Source organism: Dendrobates tinctorius, unplaced genomic scaffold (assembly GCF_039654945.1).
Source record: "Dendrobates tinctorius isolate UK_male_01 unplaced genomic scaffold, ASM3965494v1 ptg000038l, whole genome shotgun sequence".
In the NCBI taxonomy this organism is placed as follows: domain Eukaryota; kingdom Metazoa; phylum Chordata; class Amphibia; order Anura; family Dendrobatidae; genus Dendrobates; species Dendrobates tinctorius.
The window spans coordinates 13602337-13620229 of NW_027361706.1; the positions used below are offsets into that span (position 1 = coordinate 13602337).

At 47.3% G+C, this 17893-nt stretch overlaps 1 long non-coding RNA gene across 1 annotated transcript; it reads right to left on the minus strand.

Moving 5' to 3' along the window:
- Positions 1 to 392: 392 nt before the first annotated feature.
- LOC141088347 (uncharacterized) lies at positions 393 to 5080 on the minus strand. The gene is made up of 5 exons (XR_012231912.1): positions 4989 to 5080; positions 2437 to 2779; positions 2271 to 2364; positions 1388 to 2193; positions 393 to 1273 (listed from the first exon to the last, which is right to left on the minus strand). It is a non-coding gene; the product is annotated as an uncharacterized lncRNA (long non-coding RNA).
- Between the last annotated feature and the right edge of the window lie 12813 nt (positions 5081 to 17893).

The window sequence follows — 17893 nt, forward strand, 5'->3', positions numbered from 1 at the left end:
GTTGTGTACCAAGCGTTTTACACTTTGAAGTGTTCACATGTGTTGTGTACCAAATGTTGTGCTACCAAGTGGTTTTTTGTACCTTGTACACCACCGGTGTACTGTGAAATATTGTGTGTTGTGTTGACCTTTTACACCACTGGTGTAATGTGATTATTTCCAAAAAAAAGAGGCAAAAAAAGAAACACAATAAAGTTTTTTTGAAACAAAAAACAGTTTATTTCTCAATTTGTAATAACTGTATATTTTTTTTTAATTTTTGGTGTTTTTTTTTTGGTATCTTAAACCTTTTTTGTAAGTTGTTTTTTTTTGGTATATTACCTTTTTTGTAAATTTTTTTTTTTTTTTTTTGGATAACATCATTACAAAGTGTGATAATGTTGGGTGGAGATAGTATTGGAGGGGTTAACCACATCGAGGGGGGGGGTAGGGGACTGGGGAGGGAGTTGGTGAGGACCAGAAGTGGAAAGGGGGTTTAACACATGTGGTTGGGACGGGAGTGGATGGACAGACGAGGTTTGTGGGTATATTGAAGGTGTATGTGGGGGTGGGTATGGTGAGGGCATTGGGGTATAATGCAATGGGGAAGGAAGGTACTGTGAAGAATGGAATGGGGAACTAGAGAAAGGAGAGGGAGTGGTAGGAGGAGGGACGGCTGTATGATGGATGGTGGGGGAAGGATGGACAGGGGGAAGGATGGACAGGGGGAGGATGAGATGCTTCAGCAAGCACTTCCACTAGAGCATTCTGACAGGCTTGCATTACACGCATCTGCTGGTGAGTACTTAAACCTTCCATTTGCCGGACAACAGATTGAAAAAAGGTATGTCTCGGTGTCTGGTTTGATTCTAAATTCATCTGTTCTATGTATCTTCTGAGTTCCATGATACTTTGATTGATCATGGTCAACCCAGAAGATAACCGTTGTCCATAAGTGTGGAAATCGTGCTGAACAGATGAGTTTAGACTCAAACAGTCAGACAAGGTCATCCTTTCCTGACTCCTCAGACGCTGCCGGCCAGAACCAAAAGTTGGTTGAGATGTTGCGGCAGTGTCTGAGGGGTGGGGAACAGGGAACAAGTCGTCACCAGCAGCTTCATGTGATGAAGTCTGCCCTGCTGCTCCAGTGCTGGTGGAGGGGATAGAGGGATGAGACAAGAGGGTAGGTACAGAGGGGTCGGATACCTCGATGTGGGCACCGGGGGCGGTCTCACTAGGGATCACTCCAGAGGGACGCAACTCTGATGCAGACTCCCGAGTGCTGCAGATGGTGCTAAAAAAAGGAGAAAAAAAATGTATATTACAAATATTGATATTTAATTTAAGTCTGCTGAAAAAAAATTTGGTTAAACATTTCTACTACAGAAATAGTTTGGGGAATATTTACCTTCTGCACACCATTGTTGATCGCAGGAACGCCAGGGCTTTGTAGTTTTTGTACTGGGGTCCCCGGCGTCCTCCCGATCCACTCGGGGTCTGAATCTCTTTGTTGTAGTCCCTCTTGAAGCGATCCCGGAGCGACCGCCACCGTGTGATAACCCTGTCACCTGTGAAGCAAAGAAAAAAAAGTTTAGTATTCAACACTTCACATGCTGGAATATAAGTTACTGAAGTTGTAATACTTACGCACAAAATCCCTGGCCCTCGCATTGAGTTCCTCCCAGTTGTCAATAACCTCGGAACACACCTCATCCCAGAGCCGTCGGGTGGTTGGTTGGTCGGCGTGTAGACGGTTTGCCATGTTCCACAGCAGCTCCCGGTTTTCCACCTCACGGATGAGGTCATCAGTATCGATGACCACACCCTCCTCCAGATGTCTGCGGGGAGCACGCTGTGAAACCTGTGAAGATAAAAAACAAAAAAATTACATTCTATTCAAACACATGATGTTCATTTAAACAATTATCCAAATAGGGTTACTTACCGTTTGCCGACCAACAGATGCATCACCTTGACGACCCTGGGATGTCCTGGGAGTCACTCTAGTGCGGGCACCGGATTCTGAAGACTGTGGGGAAAAAAAAAAATTTGTTTGGATGGATGCGTAGTTATTGTGTGTGCACTGTGATTAATGTTTGTGTTGGGTGTAGCATTATGTATCTGTGTATGTGCTAAACTTACACTCTGCGCACCCCCTCCTTGCGTCTCTCCACCCTGCACATCTCCTCCTGGAAGCTCCTCTGAACCAGCTTCCTGTTAAAACATAATACATGGATAGTGTTTTTAACCAAAAAAAAATATTTTAAATTAAAAAAAAAAATTTTTTTTACCTCAGCTCGCTGATGATGTGAGGGGGAGCTTTCAGGAGAAGACATTATGGTTTGGTGCAGCTGCGTTGGCAGCTGCGGTGATTCCTGAAGTGATCTGCAAGTATAAAGACAATTGTTAAGCTACTATACAAAGGATCATAATAAGCTTTCAGGCCTTTATACTTACAGGGAAAATAAAGGTTGGCTGGTCGTCTCTGCTGCAGCCTGTTCGACCATCTCCGCTGCGGCCTGTCTCACCGTCTCCGCTGCGGTCTGGCTGGTGGTGCTTGCTGAAGTGATCTGCAAGTATAAAGACAATTGTTAAGCTACTATACAAAGGATCATAATAAGCTTTCAGGTCTTTATACTTACAGGGAAACTAATCGTTGCCTGTACTCTGCCGCGGCCTGGGTGTTCGTGTCTGCTGCGCTCTCGCCGTTCCTCTCTGCTGCGCTCTCTTTGATCATCCCTTCTGCGGTCTGGCTGGCCGTGTCTGCTGCTTTTTTGGTGCCTCTTCATTATTAAGTGATCTGCAAGTATTAAGAAAATGATTTTAAGTGTTTGCATGTCTACATTTCCTTATATCTCACCGAGTGTAACCACAGTGATTGAAGGTGTGTAATATTTTGTGTAAACCCATTTTTTGGCATGTGAATTCCCTGAAAAAGTGTCACCATGTGTAACCAGTGATTGAAGGTGTCACCAAGTGTAACCAATGATTGAAGGTGTGTGATTGCTGTGTATACCAGTGTTTGTAATCCCTCAAACTCTTACCGAGAGTGTAACCAGTGATTGAAGGTGTTTAATTTGTGTATACCCACACTGTTTGCATGTTTTTGAATTCCCTGAAAAACTCAGCTGTGTATACCCAGATTATTTTCATGTTGCAATCTCTCACTTTTAACCACACTTGTATACCAAAAATTTAATGTACCTTTATGGTAACTTAATTTTTCCTTTTTTTTTTAATGATACAAAGGAGATTTTTTCAAAACAGTTTATTTTTTTTATTATTTTTTTTTCCAACAAATAGGAGCTACTCTGCTCTTTATTTTAAATACCACAATAAATGAAAAATAAAAAAAACGTACAGATACAATAACACCACAATTGCAAATCTGAAAATAAAATAAAAAAAACCCACACAAACACGCATAACACACAGCCAGGCCACACACACAGTCATGCAGGTGGAAGATTTGCAGCGGAGTTTGATAGTCAGGCTGGTGTTTGATGTCTGGATCGGTGTCTTCAGTGTGGCTGTTGCCAGATGTCTGGGCCCAATTACACCACATACAATACCAGTTAGGCCAGTTTCACATTTGCACTTTATAGCGCAGCGATGGCCTGCACACGTCCGCCACTAATCCCTGCCTACTACTGCACATGAAACCTTGCGATCTGCGCACCTTATCTTTAGCATAAGGTGCGCAGATGGTACGCTGGCCGTATTTTACCGTGTGCTGCGCACTTTTGAAGGTGTGCCCTTGTGCGCCAAACGCAGCATGTTGCATTTTGGCGCACACGGCACACCTTCAAAAGTGTGCAGAACACGGTAAAATACGGCCAGCGCACCATCTGCTAAAAATAGGGTGCGCAGATCGCAAGCGTTCATGTGCGCTAGTAGGTGGGGATTAGTGGCAGCCGTGTGCAGGCCCTCGCTGCGCTATAAAGTGCAAATGTGAAACCTGCCTAACTTTGTATGTGGTGTAATTGGGCCCAGACATCTACATCAAACACCAGCCTGACTGATAGCCTACATCAAACACCAGCCTATCAGTCAGGCTGGTGTTTGATGTAGATGTCTGGGCCCAATTACACCACATACAAAGTTAGGCAGGTTTCACATTTGCACTTTATAGCGCAGCGAGGGCCTGCACACGGCTGCCACTAATCCCCACCTACTAGCGCACATGAACGCTTGCGATCTGCGCACCCTATTTTTAGCAGATGGTGCGCTGGCCGTATTTTACCGTGTTCTGCACACTTTTGAAGGTGTGCCGTGTGCGCCAAAATGCAACATGCTGCGTTTGGCGCACAAGGGCACACCTTCAAAAGTGCGCAGCACACGGTAAAATACGGCCAGCGCACCATCTGCGCACCCTATGCTAAAGACAGGATGCGCAGATCGCAAGCGTTCATGTGCGGTAGAAGGCAGAAATAACCGGATGGGGCGGGGATTAGTGGTGGACGTGTGCAGGTTATCGCTGCGCTATAAAGTGCAAATATGAAACTGGCCTTACACCACACAATCACAGCACGAAATACAATATTACAGTTGTATGAAAATAAAATGCAGTACACATGCAACAGAAAAAAAAAGATGGAAAAAAAAAAATGCATTACAGACACACAGGCCATACATACACACACACACACACACACACTCCAGGGGTCTTGCAGGTGGTAAACTTGCAGCTGGGCAGACAGGTTTTATAGCTCTAGTTGAATCTTCTGTCAGGCAGGCTGGAGTCGGATATCTTGCTTGGTGTCTTGTGTTGCTGGTGCCGGATTGTCTGGGCCCAATTACACCACATACCATACACCACTCAATCACAGCACAAAAAATACAATATAATTACAGTTGTATGAAAATAAAATGCAGTACACAAGCAACAGAAAAAAAAAGTATGAAAAAAAAAAAAACAGACATGCAACACTCGCAGACCACACACTAGCAGGCCATACACACACACACACACACACACACACAGAAATGTCATAAATAGGTATACTCACACTTGTAGGTGAGCTAGTACTGGCAGGCTTGGTGGGTGTCCTCTGGCAGGCTTGCTGGCTGACACTGCATGTCTGGGCCCAATTAGCCCACCTTATATAGTTTTGGGACTGTCTGGAAAAGTATCTTTTTTTCTGGGCATGCCCAGTGCGATTTTGCGGATCCTGCCAGCGGATTCCGCAAAATCGCGGATCCCGGCGGATCCGCCGCCCATACGCGCCCATTCTACCGCTTGGCGGATAACGGCGGATCCGCCGTCATCCGCCATTTTGACGGCGAAAAAAAACGTTACAAGCTCCGTCCCCCTCAGACAGAATCCGCAAAGAATTTTGCGGATCCGCCGAATATCGGACGCAACGGACGACCATCCGTCAAAATCCGCCACTAATGTATCCCAATGGGGAAAATGGCAGATCCGCAACAAGAAAAAGTGGATCCGCCATTTTCAAATTTTGGCGGATTTTGACTGATGGCAAAAAACTGAAGTGTGAAAGAGGCCTTAGAGTCGTATCCGTTTTTCAAACAGTTTCGTATATCTGCTGTTTGATTACAGTCAAAACTAGACAGACAGCGTGTGTCAGTCCGTATACAAATACACGGAGCTGGACAATTTTCCATACACACACCGTACAGCGGTGTACACTCCACACACACTGCTGTGTACCACCTTCTAGCCGGACAAATAGAAGCTACCTGTGTGTGACTGGAAAAAAAAGCCGAGGAGATTTTCTGTTTTTCCAGACCTACACCTTAGAGTTGTGTCCGTTTTTCAAACAGTTTCGTATATCTGCTGTTTGACAAGGTCAAAACTAGACAGAGACAGCGTGTGTCAGTCCATATACAAATACACAGAGCTTGACAATTTTCCATTCACACACCGTACAGCGGTGTACGCTCCTCACACACTACCGTGTACTGCCTTCTAGCCAGACAAATAGAAGCTACCTGTGTGTGACTCTGGAAAAAAAAGCCGAGGAGTTTTTCTGTTTTTCCAGACCTACACCTTAGAGTCCTGTCTGTTTTTCAAACAGTTTTGTATATCTGCTGTTTGATTACCGTCAAAACGAGACAGAAACAGCGTGTCAGTCCGTATACAAATAAACGAAGCTTGACAATTTTACATACACACATTGTATAGAGCTGTCCGATTCTCCAACAGTATTGTATATCTGCCATTCACATTACAGTCACTTTTATACCTAGTCAGCGTGTATGTGTGACACTCTGTAAATACATATACGGAGATTGTTAGTTGCGCAAAAATCGTATACAGCTGTACACTTCTGATACAGTTCCGTATGTCTGCTTGTTGGATTACGGTCCAATACATACTGTGACAGCGTCTGTGACTAACATAATATATATGTTTATTTAATTTGTTTAATACACCTTACACAGCTGGACGCTCCTCATACAGTACCATCTCTCTGCTGGTATTTTTGGTACATTTTCCAAAACATGAGAGGAAGTATGGTGGAAGAGGCCGCGGATGTGGGTGGGGGGCGCAGCTGGTACTGATGGTGGTGGTGTATCGGCTGGTTCTGGCAAAAGCACAATAGCAGCTAAGGCAGGAGGTGTTGAGCCTGCATCATCCTCTGGCCCAAGAAGGCCTGTAAGGTTGCCTTTTCTTGGAGTAGGAAAACCGCTTTTAAAGCCGAAGCATCAGGAACAGGTTTTGGCGTACATTGCCGAAGCAGCCACCAGCTCTATTGCCTCCTCTTCTGAACGGTCGAAACCTGCAAGCACGGAGTCGTCAGTGCAGGGTTCTGGTCATAAAAAATCCCTTTCCTTGTGTCCTTCACCCCCACCAAAAGTTAAGTATGCGGCAGCCCACACTTCAGATTACTCTATGGAGCTCTTTTCACATACCATGCCTGGGTTATCCATTCAAATCCAGAATTCCCCAGTCCAAGATGAATCTGACATGGAGTGCACTGATGCACAGCCGCTGCTAGATGATTTTGCTGGTACATTGACCCACAGCACTACATTGCTCTCACAGTCAATTGAGCCAGAATCTGACCCTGATGAAACCCAGGTGCCCCTTCCCGCGTACTATACCACCTTACACTGTGACACAGAGGAAGGTAAAGAGGAAGGTGCAGATGACTTTGAAGAGGAGGTGATGGATGACCCAGTTCTGGACCCAGATTGGCATCCATTGGGGAAGGAGGGTGGCGCTGGCAATAGTTCAGATAAGGAGAAGGATCTGCAGCAGGCATTGACATCGCAGCAGCAGTTAGCTAGCTGGCCCGTAGCTGTCCTAAAACGTGGAACAAAAACTAAAAGAGTTGCAGGACAGCTTGACCAGATGGTCAACTTAGCACAGCGTGCAAGGCCAGAAAATGTTTACCATAATAGGAAGAGTGCAGTGTGGCACTTCTTTGTCCACAATCCTACTGATGAGGCAAAAGGTTACCTGTAAGAAGTGCGGAAGGACCTTTAGCCGAGGTAAACAACTCAGAAATTTGAATACCAGTTGCATGCTTAGACATTTAATCAACATGCACTTGCAAGCGTGGACGGACTACAAAACCTGAGGTTGCACATGTGCACCTGCCCCGACTGAAGGTAGCTATCAATGCTCCATCGCTGCCACCACTGCAAGACCACCGCCACCATTAAGCACACCACCAGCACTAAATGTGGTGGTGTTGTTGAAAGGCCAAAGCACTCAGGGAATCACAATGGTTTTGCAACACAACACTGAATCTAAGCCATCACCACCATTACCATCACCAACCCCCTCTCACTCCATCCGGTCGACCGCTACTTCCCCCATATGCAGCTCTCCAGTCCAGCTCACCCAACCAGACACTCTGAGTAGGACAAGAAAGTACTCATCCTCTCATCCGCGTACACTGTGTTTGAATGCCTACATTGCCAAACTAATCTCATTAGAGATGATGCCCTACCGTTTGGTTGAATGCGAAGCTTTCCGCGAGCTCATGGCCTACGCTGTCCCATGCTATGACCTACCCAGTCAGCACTTCTTTTCTCGAAAAGCCATCCCTGCCCTCCACCGGCATTGTCTTGTCCATGCACTAAAACTGTCAGTGAGTGGAAAGTTGCACCTCACAACAGATGCATGGACCAGTAGGCACGTACAGGGCCGTTACGTGTCCATCACTGCACACTGGGTTAATGTGGTGGATGCAGGCTCCACTGGGGACAGCAGCGGTGGAACAGTGCTGCCTAGCCCACGGTATAGGAAACAGTTGGCTGTAGGCTTTCGCTTCTCCTCCTCGTCTATCAGCGAAAGCTCGTCCACAGAGCACAGTTGCATGAGCACTACATCCGCAGCTGGCAGTGTTGCACACGAGGTGTCCCACTATCAAACAGCTAGTGGTAAGCGTCAGCAGGCTGTGTTAAAGATGATGTCTTTGGGCGACAACAGACACACCGCGGAGGTACTGGTAGAATACTTGCAGCGACAAACAGAGTCATGGCTGGGCAGTCTACATCTTGAGGCAGGCAAGGTAGTCAGTGATAACGGCCGTAATTTTGTGGCAGCCATAGCTCGTGCAAAACTCACACACATACCTTGCCTGGCTCACACTTCGAGCCTGGTGGTGCAGTGCTTCCTTAATAATTATCCGGAGATAACATCCCTGCTACATAAGGTGCCAAGACTGTGCTCGTGGGTCGCCCTCGCACACCCAGGGCAGCGGGGTACTCGGTACCGGGCGGTGTCAAGGTGGGAATGTGTCACAGCAGCGGGGACCCGGTCCGTGGCCCTGGCGCCCAATTTCAATGGCGGTGATGTTAATGGTGTTAAAGTTTATATGAATAGTTTGTGACGCCACCCGTGGTGTTTGGCAAGTAAGATGGTAAGCCAACGCTGCATACAGATCCGCTGGGACTGATGGTGTGGTGCAGCAGAGATGGTATAGCTCCCCACAGGTGGAGCTGTAGTCCCAGGGCAGTGTAGGTGCAATGGATGAGGAGAGGCGCAGAATGGTATGGAGGCTGGTACCCAGGTGTAGTGGTGCTGGAAAAACTGGAGGACACCAGAGTATGCGGTTCCAAAGCTTTACTCACTGTTTGCAGTTCACACAACTGCCTGCCTCCGTACTGTGTTCTCCAGGTCAGGGCTCCAGCCAACCTCCAGGCAGGATAGGATTCTCCCCTCCACATTCCGCCATCATGTACCTTACTGAACGACACCTCCAATGCGCCTTTAGGTGCGAAGCACTCCAGTACTTAGTTACCCTGGAATGCCTCTCTCTAGGTGTTCCTAGTCTTTACTTGTATGACAGACAGCTGTAGCCTGCTTCGGGGACTCCTCACTGCGTCCCGGCTCTCTATTCAGTTGCTGTTGTGTCCCAAGTCTATGATGGGAGCAAGGCGTTAGCGGCTCACTACTCCTCCGGTGTCTGTTGCCGGACATAAAGATCCTATCAACCTCGGGGAGCAGGCCCCGGCCTTTGCGCTCTCTGGACTGGAAGGGTTCTCTCTCTTTCTCAACCTGCTTCCCACTGTCCTTCTATTCTCCTTCGTTCCGATCTGTTCTCTCTCTCTCTTATGGAATCTGTAGTATTCAGTCTACGTCTCTTTCTCCTTCTCTTCGTTCCTTGAGGAGCTCATTCCACTAAGACCAATCCTCAGCCTCTCCTGACTGACTGCCTTCCTCCGCCTTGAGCACCTCTCAGGCTAACCTGCTGTCAGCCTGCTCTCTCTCTGGGACTCACCCCAGACTGACCTTCTGTCAGACTGACCTGAAATCCTAGACCTTCCCTCTCTTTTATATCTAACTCCACCCGCCTCCCAGCACATCTTGTGTTACGAAGCAGGGTTCCACAAGGGGTGCTCTGCTGATCCCCAGCATGAAGATGTTAGGTGGCCCCACGGAACTATCCTGATTGTGGAATGCAGGTGTGGAATGCGGAAAGGAGTTCCCAACCTACCTGGATGGTGGGGCACTACAGCTTAGGAGAAGGTGCAGAACCTCTGTGGCGACTGAAGCCTCAGGGGCGCCACACTCACACATCCGTCGCCCGGCCTTACACTCCAGTTGTATGCAGAAGCTGCAGCGATTGCTCCACCTCCCCAAGCACCGCCTAATCATAGACGTTGAAACAAGGTGGAACTCCACCCTGCACATAGTTGAGAGGCTGTACGAACAGAGGCAGGCTGTAATGAATTTGTGGGAGGATACATGGGCAGGCAGTTTGAGGGAAGACATGGAATTGTCGGGTGTACAGTGGTCAAAGCTGAAAGACCTCTGTAAAGTCCTTCAGTGTTTTGAGGAATGCACACGGCTGGTAAGCACAGACAACGCCATCATAAGCATGAGCATCCCACTTATGCGTCTGCTCATGCAAAGTGTCAGGAACACCGCACTGTACTTGCTCACTGAGCCAGTGCGCGTGTCCTGAGTGTCAGGATCCTGTCAGCGCCGGCATGCAGCCTCCGCTGAGCAGGGACTCACCCACACTGTAGGGGTACCGGGGTCAGGTACAGCCAGAAAGTACCAGTGCACAGGACCTGTGGATGCTGAAGTTTAGCAAGCAGACACGGGACCTACGATCTTGTGACTGCAAGGGGGCGGGGCTTAGTATCCTGCTTAGTGAGATGGAAAGACACTATACAGAATTACAAAGGCAAAACGGGGTTCATACACAGAGATAGCCGTAACATACCAAGGATGAGACAGAGCGGATAGTCAGGGCCAAGCAGCAGTTAAAACCAAACAGACATAGAAGGTACCAAGCAGAATCCAAAGTAATATCCAGAGAACAGACCGAGTCATACACAGATTATCAAGCAACCAGAACACAGCAAAAACACACTCAGGGGTCACCACACAATGCCAATTACGAAAGTATAACTGACAGGGGTGGGAGCGTTCTGAGGCTATAAGAAGCCTCTCCCAGAACCAGGGAGTGGCCACAATCATAGCCCCAGGTGTGCAGGTAAGCCTGCACCAGGATCACAACCTTTAACCCCAGAAATGCCAGTCATCACCACTGGTTCCAGACATTAACCCCACGTGTGCGAGTCAAACCCGCACTGAGATCATGACACAAAGTTTGACGCACATTAAGGACCAGGCGTCTGCAGCGGAGGAGGAGGAGGAGGAGGGAAGCCTTGATGACAGTCAGCCATTGTCTGGTCAGGGAACTGTCCTGGATGAGGTGGAGGAAGAAAAGGAAGAGAAGGAGGATGAGAGGCATGATTATTTTGGGCAGGAGGATGTTTCTCAGGGGGCAAGAGAAAATGTTGGCGTTTCAAGTTCAGGTACAGTGTTTGTGTGTGACTGTAGGGATGTGGATTTGCCAGAAACTGCTCCTCCACCCACCATGGGCAGTGCATCATTGACACCTGGAACATTGGCCTTGCGGATCCTAAAAAGGGACCCCCGTGTCATGATCCAGCGTGGATCTGACCGTTTAAATGGTTAAGTGAACTTTTTTCCCTTTGGCTAGGTGCCAAAGTGATGTGATTGCCCCTGGTGGCCATCAGAATTATTACACGTGGTGTCGTTCATTCTAAGTTGCCCCGGTGGTGGTGAGCGGTAGTGCACTTTAGTTTCTTTGGTTTAATGTGCACTTAATTACAAATCAGGTGTTAGGCTTTATAAAAGGGAGCCATGTGTGTTCAATCACTGTTGGTGACATTGTGTTTTAGTCTTTCACAAGGAAGCCTGGGTGAAGGAAGGAGCTGAACATGAGTCCTGCGCAGCCGAGCCAGAGGGGACAAGTGGCAGCTATGTGGTCAACAAGAAGGGCTGGCATGGCGTGGTGGAGTCACAGTTTATGGTGTCGGCAGGAAGTGCTTGCATGGCTTGGTGGAGTGACAACTATGGAGAGAGTTGCACTCAGCATGCGGGACTTGGTTGCTGAGAGCTGGACTCAAGCATGCTTGACTTTTTGGGCAGGAGCTGAACTCATCTTTGGGACTCTGTTACTGGACTTCTGCAATTGGTGGTGGACTCTGCTCCAAGGCTGCACTATGGTGAAGGATCCAGTTATGGTGATGGATCCGGGTGGAGGAGAAGATGCACACAGGTGGTGGGCTCTGTTGCTAGGAGCGTACGAAGCAGAGCAAAGCTAAGTGGTGTTTCCCCTGTATTGTCATTTTCCCTCATGTGTGTTTAGTGCAGTGGTGGGATTAGTTTCCGCACCGACCAATTCCCTAGTGAGGGTTTAGGTTCAGGGCGAGCTAGGGTTTTTAGGTTCCTGTGCGTCGCCCGGTGTGGAACCGCCATAGGGAACGTTAGGAGTGCAGGGACACTGGCTCAGGGGAGTTCAGGAGGTCTCCACTTCCCTATTCCCTATTGCAGGGCCCACCATTGTTATTGTTACCCAGGTTCCCCCTTTGTTATTTAAATTCGCCTTACTGGAGGTGGGGTTTCCAGACTACTGTATGTATAACGTGTAATACCTAAATTCGCCAGTTGGAGGCGGCGTATCTAGCTGCACGTTTTATTATTTAAATTCGCCCCACTGGAGGCGCTGTATCCAGGGTCACAGGTGTCTTATGGGTTCGCCTTGCGGTACTCGCTGCGTCCAGACACACGTGACCGTGACACCCCGCATTGCCAAAATGATGAGGGATGACAACTACTGGCTGGCCAGCATCCTCGATCCACGCAACAAAGGCAAATTACACAACATGCCACAGGAGAACCTAAAGATAATACTGGCAAACAAACAAGCAACTCTGGTAAACCGTTTGTTTGAGGCTTTCCCAGCACACAGCAGCGGTGCTGGTTCTCCCATGAGCCGTAGTGGGCACAATGGAAGAGGTGTTCATGGTGCACACAGCAGAAGTGGCATTTGAGAAAGGGGTTTAATGATCATATTGTGGAATGATTTCTCAAGTACCACTCACACGACTGCTAATACTGCATCGATTAAAAGTGACAGGAGGCAGCAGTTGTCAACTATGGTTACAAACTACTTTTCCTCCTATATCGATGTTCTCCCTCACAGGTCATTCCCCTTTGACTATTGGGCCTCTAAAATGGACGCCTGGCCTGAATTGGCACAATATGCCTTACAGGAGCTCGCTTGCCCTGCTGCTAGTGTGTTATCTGAAAGAGTCTTCAGTGCTGCTGGATCAATCCTGACAGACAAAAGGACCCGTCTGTCGACCCAAAATGTTGATGATCTAACCTTCATTAAAATGAACCATGCATGGGTTTCAAAGGATTTTGTCCCACCTTCCCCTCATGACACATAGGTTACCAGAAAAGTGCCTCGTTTTTTTCCTCCTCTTCCTCGGACTTGCCCAATTACACCCTTTGCAGCAACTGAATGTCCAGCCAACACATCAACATATGCCAATTTTTAAGCTTTCCTAACTGGGCTGCCCACTCCTCCCCCAACGGCTGGGGTCAAGACCTGGCGCACCCGGGCAAGTGCCGTTGCTCTGAACAGGAGGATGGGCCCACTGATGGCCGACGGCAATGGCACAAGGCCCCTCATAGTACAATACAGTGTCTCAGACGGTGGGAGGGCCCACTCGCCGTCAGACACACCAGCGTACTATGAGGGGCCCTGTGCCAGTACCGCTGACCACGATTGTACCCCCCTGCTTGGTCATGGCCACAGCATTTGCAAGTTGCAATACTTATCTCTCCCTGCTCCACCGCTGTGTAGTCTGGGCAGTTAAATCCTTCACAGGGATGGCCACTAGAAATTTGGTGTATTGATCAATGATGGTTAAGATGTACAGTAGCTATGGCGTGTCCTGCTGGCCTTTACCTTCAGATGATCAATGGCTACCATTTGAAATGGACGTCAACTTACAAGCGGATGCAGTGGTGGTTTATGATCACCTTTCACAGTTGTGATAGTCACAGATGTGTGACATTCCTGCCACCATTTTTCAATGTCTCCTCTCATGCCAATCCAATAGAATCACCTATGGCCTGTGGCTTCTGTCTTTTGCACTCCAAAATGACCAGACACATCATGATAGGCAGTGAGGACCATGGGTACATCTCTCCCTGTGATCTCAATTTGATGGAGACGAGTAACGGTGATGTGATCAACGCTACTGCGATAAAGCAATCCTTTCTTCACAAAGAACCTTTTTCGGTTTCTCCACAGACACAGTAATTGAGGGTCTGCATCGCCTCTGCAACATCTACCGGGAGGTGTTCCGGCGATGAGTAATTCCAAAATTTCTGATAACACTCGACTTTGCGTCTATACTTGTATCCATGTAGTTTCCAGTAGTGGAGATTCTGGACTGGCTTACTGAAATTGAAATATATACGAAGATTTAAAAGTACCACGACACTGTATACTGATGTACGCTATGAATACCTTTCCCTTTTTCTACTTCTTTAACTCTGGTGTAATACATAGTGAGCCTGTGAGTGTCTGTGTCTGACTCCGGAAGTATAGACGGAAATTTAACCCTAGACTGGACACACCAGGTATGTACTGATACAGTACCTTGTTTCAAAAATTTGTATTAAGGTATCATCTGTAGGATAACCAACTGCGGGGGGGACCCTCTTCTTGCCGCAGACAACCACAAGACTGAGACAGAGTTTGTATTAAACAGGTATGTTTTTAGTGCCCATCCTTCTGTCAACAACAGCAATTCACCACAGCCGTTTCACATTTCTCTGTACACAGGCCCCGGCACCTTCACTTCCTTTGTAACTATAATCGTGGCGTCCTCTGTGGCTCTTCCACTGTGGCTGGCCTAGGCCCAACCACCACAGCGCTGCACCTGTCTGAGCACACCGCCCGTGTGATAGCCCCAGGCCGTTTTCGTCTGCGGCTACCGTCCTCTGGGCCACCCCCCCGTGACCTCCTCAACTGTCAGTCCTCTCTGAAGCCTTTCCACTGTCTCTATTTCCTCAGCAGAACTTCCTCTTTACTGTGCTCCCTTCGCTGACTAAGTCTTCCAGAACCTTCCCTCAGCCTTTTATACTTCCAGTTCTGGTAACTCCGCCCACCATCACCTAACAGTTTCTCTGACCAATAGCAGTTATTCAGTCCCACTCCTACACTCTCCACTGCCCTCCAATGGGCAAGCTAAAACACTGCACCCTTTCTCTTTATCTTAGCGGTTTCACACCTACACTGCGCTACACCTCTGCTTCTCACTACAGGCTGGTTTGTCTGTCAGTCCACCTTCCCAACATCACCCATGGTGAGTGAGCTTGTGTGGGTTACGCCTTCTACATATATGGTGAATCGGAGAAACAAAATTTTACACCATACTCGATACAACTTGTATCTTGTTACACAGTACCTTTGTTCGACATTTAGCATTAGGGTCAAATCCATACTGTGTAAGCATCTGAGAGTGACTACCGGACTATTTATACGGAGATTTCAATTCTACCCTAAAAAATATATACTTGCTTTCTTGTTATCCAGGACCCTCTTTACAACGTTTTTTATTATGGTCAAAACCAAACTGAGTGAGCGACTGAGGGTGACTACGGAAATATATACCAATATTTTCAATTTGGCCAACACTGTATACAACAGAATGCTTCTGATACAGTAACCTTTTTAGCTATTTAGATTCTGGTGTAATCCATAATGAGCATGTAAACGTCTGTCTGTTACTCCGGCAATATATTTTGGAACTTTAAGATTACCCCAACACTGTATACAGCTGTACGCTTGTGTTACATAACCCATTTACAGCTTTTCATATTCTTGTGTAATCCATACTGGGCCTGAGAGCGTTTGTGTCTGCCTCCTGAAATGTATACGGAGAATCAGAATGTTTACACTATACTATATATACCTTGTATCTGGTGATACTGTACCCTTTTTCAACTTGTTATTTTATTGGGTAACCCATACTGAGCCTGTGAGCCTATGTGTATGCCTCATGAAATATATACAGAGATTTACTGTTATCCATTGACTGTAAAGAGCTGTACGCTTCTGATACAGTGCCATATATCTGCTGGTATTTTGGGTCCATTTTCCAAAACATGAGGAAGTATGGTGGAAGAGGATGCGGATGTGGGCATGGCGGGCCAACTGGTACTGATGGTGGTGGTGGTGCATCTGCTGGTAGTGCCAAAAACACAATAGCAGCTAAGGCAGGAGGTGTTGAGCCAGCATCATGGTGTAGCTCTGGAAGGCCTGTAAGGCTCCCTTTTCTGGGAGTAGGTAGACTGCTTTTAAAGCCGGAGTATCAGGAACTGTTTGTGGCTTACATTGCTGAAACAGCCTCCAGCTCTATCGCTGCCTTTTCTGAAGTTGTAAAAAATGCAAGCACTGAGTCATAACTGCAGGCTTCTCGACAGGAGCAACCCCTTTCCATGTGTCCTTCACCCACACCAAAAGTTAAGGATGTGGAAGCACACACCTCAGATTACTCCATGAAACTCTTTTCACATACCATGCCTGGGTTAACTAAAAATAGGCCCCATCATGTACTGGAGCAATGTAAATGGGGCAGATCAGACACTGGAGCAGCATCTAAGGGGCCCATTATACACTGGATCATTACAAAAGGGCCCATTATATATGCAGCATTATTAGGGCCCATGATACACTGGAGCATCATCCATGAGGCACGTCATGTACTGGAGCATTGTAAATGGGGTACATCAGACACTGGAGCAGCATCTAAGGGGCACATTATACACTGGAGCATTACAAATGGGGCCCATTATATATGGAGCATTATTGGAGCCCATCATACACTGGAGCATCATTCATGAGGCCCATCATGTGCAAGAGCAATGCAAATGGAGCACATCAGACACTGGAGCAGCATCTAAGGGGCACATTATACACTGGAGCATTACAAATGGGGCCCAATATATATGGAGCATTATTGGAGCCCATCATACACTGGAGCATCATTCTTGAGGCCCGTCATGTACAGGAGCAATGTAAATGGGGCAGATCAGACACTGGAGCAGCATATAAGGGGCACATTATACACTGAAGCATTACAAATGGGGCCCATTATATATGGAGCATTATTGGAGCCCATCATACACTGGAGCATCATCCATGAGGCCCATCATGTACAGGAGCAATGTAAATGGAGCACATCAGACACTGGAGCAGCATCTGAGGGGCACATTATACACTGGAGCATTACAAATGGGGCCCATTATATATGGAGCATTATTAGGGGCCATGATACACTGGAGCATCATCCATGAGGCCCGTCATGTACTGGAGCATTGTAAATGGGGCACATCAGACACTGGAGCAGCATTTAAGGGGTACATTATACACTGGAGCATTACAAATGGGGCCCATTATATATGGAGCATTATTGGAGCCCATCATACACTGGAGCATCATCCTTGAGGCCCGTCATGTACTGGAGCAATGTAAATGGGGCACATCAGACACTCTAGCAGCATCTAAGGGGCACATTATACACTGAAGCATTACAAATGGGGCCCATTATATATAGCATTATTATTGCCCTTGATACACTGGAGCATCATCCATGAGGCCTGTCATGTACTGGAGCTTTGTAAATGAGGCACATCAGACACTGTAGCAGCATCTAAGGGGCACATTATACACTTGAGCATTACAAATGGGGCCCATTATATATGGAGCATTATTGGAGCCCATCATGCACTGGAGCATCATCCATGAGGCCCGTCATGTACTGGAGCAATGTAAATGGGGCAGTTCAGAGACTGGAGCAGCATCTAAAGGGCACATTATACACTGGAACATTACAAATGGGGCCCATTATATATGGAGCATTATTGGAGCCCATCATACACTGGAGCATCATCCATGAGGCCCATCATGTACTGGAGCATTGTAAATGGGGCAGATCAGACACTGGAGCAGCATCTAAGGGGCCCATTATACACTGGAGCATTACAAATGGGGCCCATTATATATGGAGCATTATGTGGAGCTCATCATATACTGTATGGAACATTATATGTGACTAATTATTTGATATGGAGAAATATATGGGGCTCATT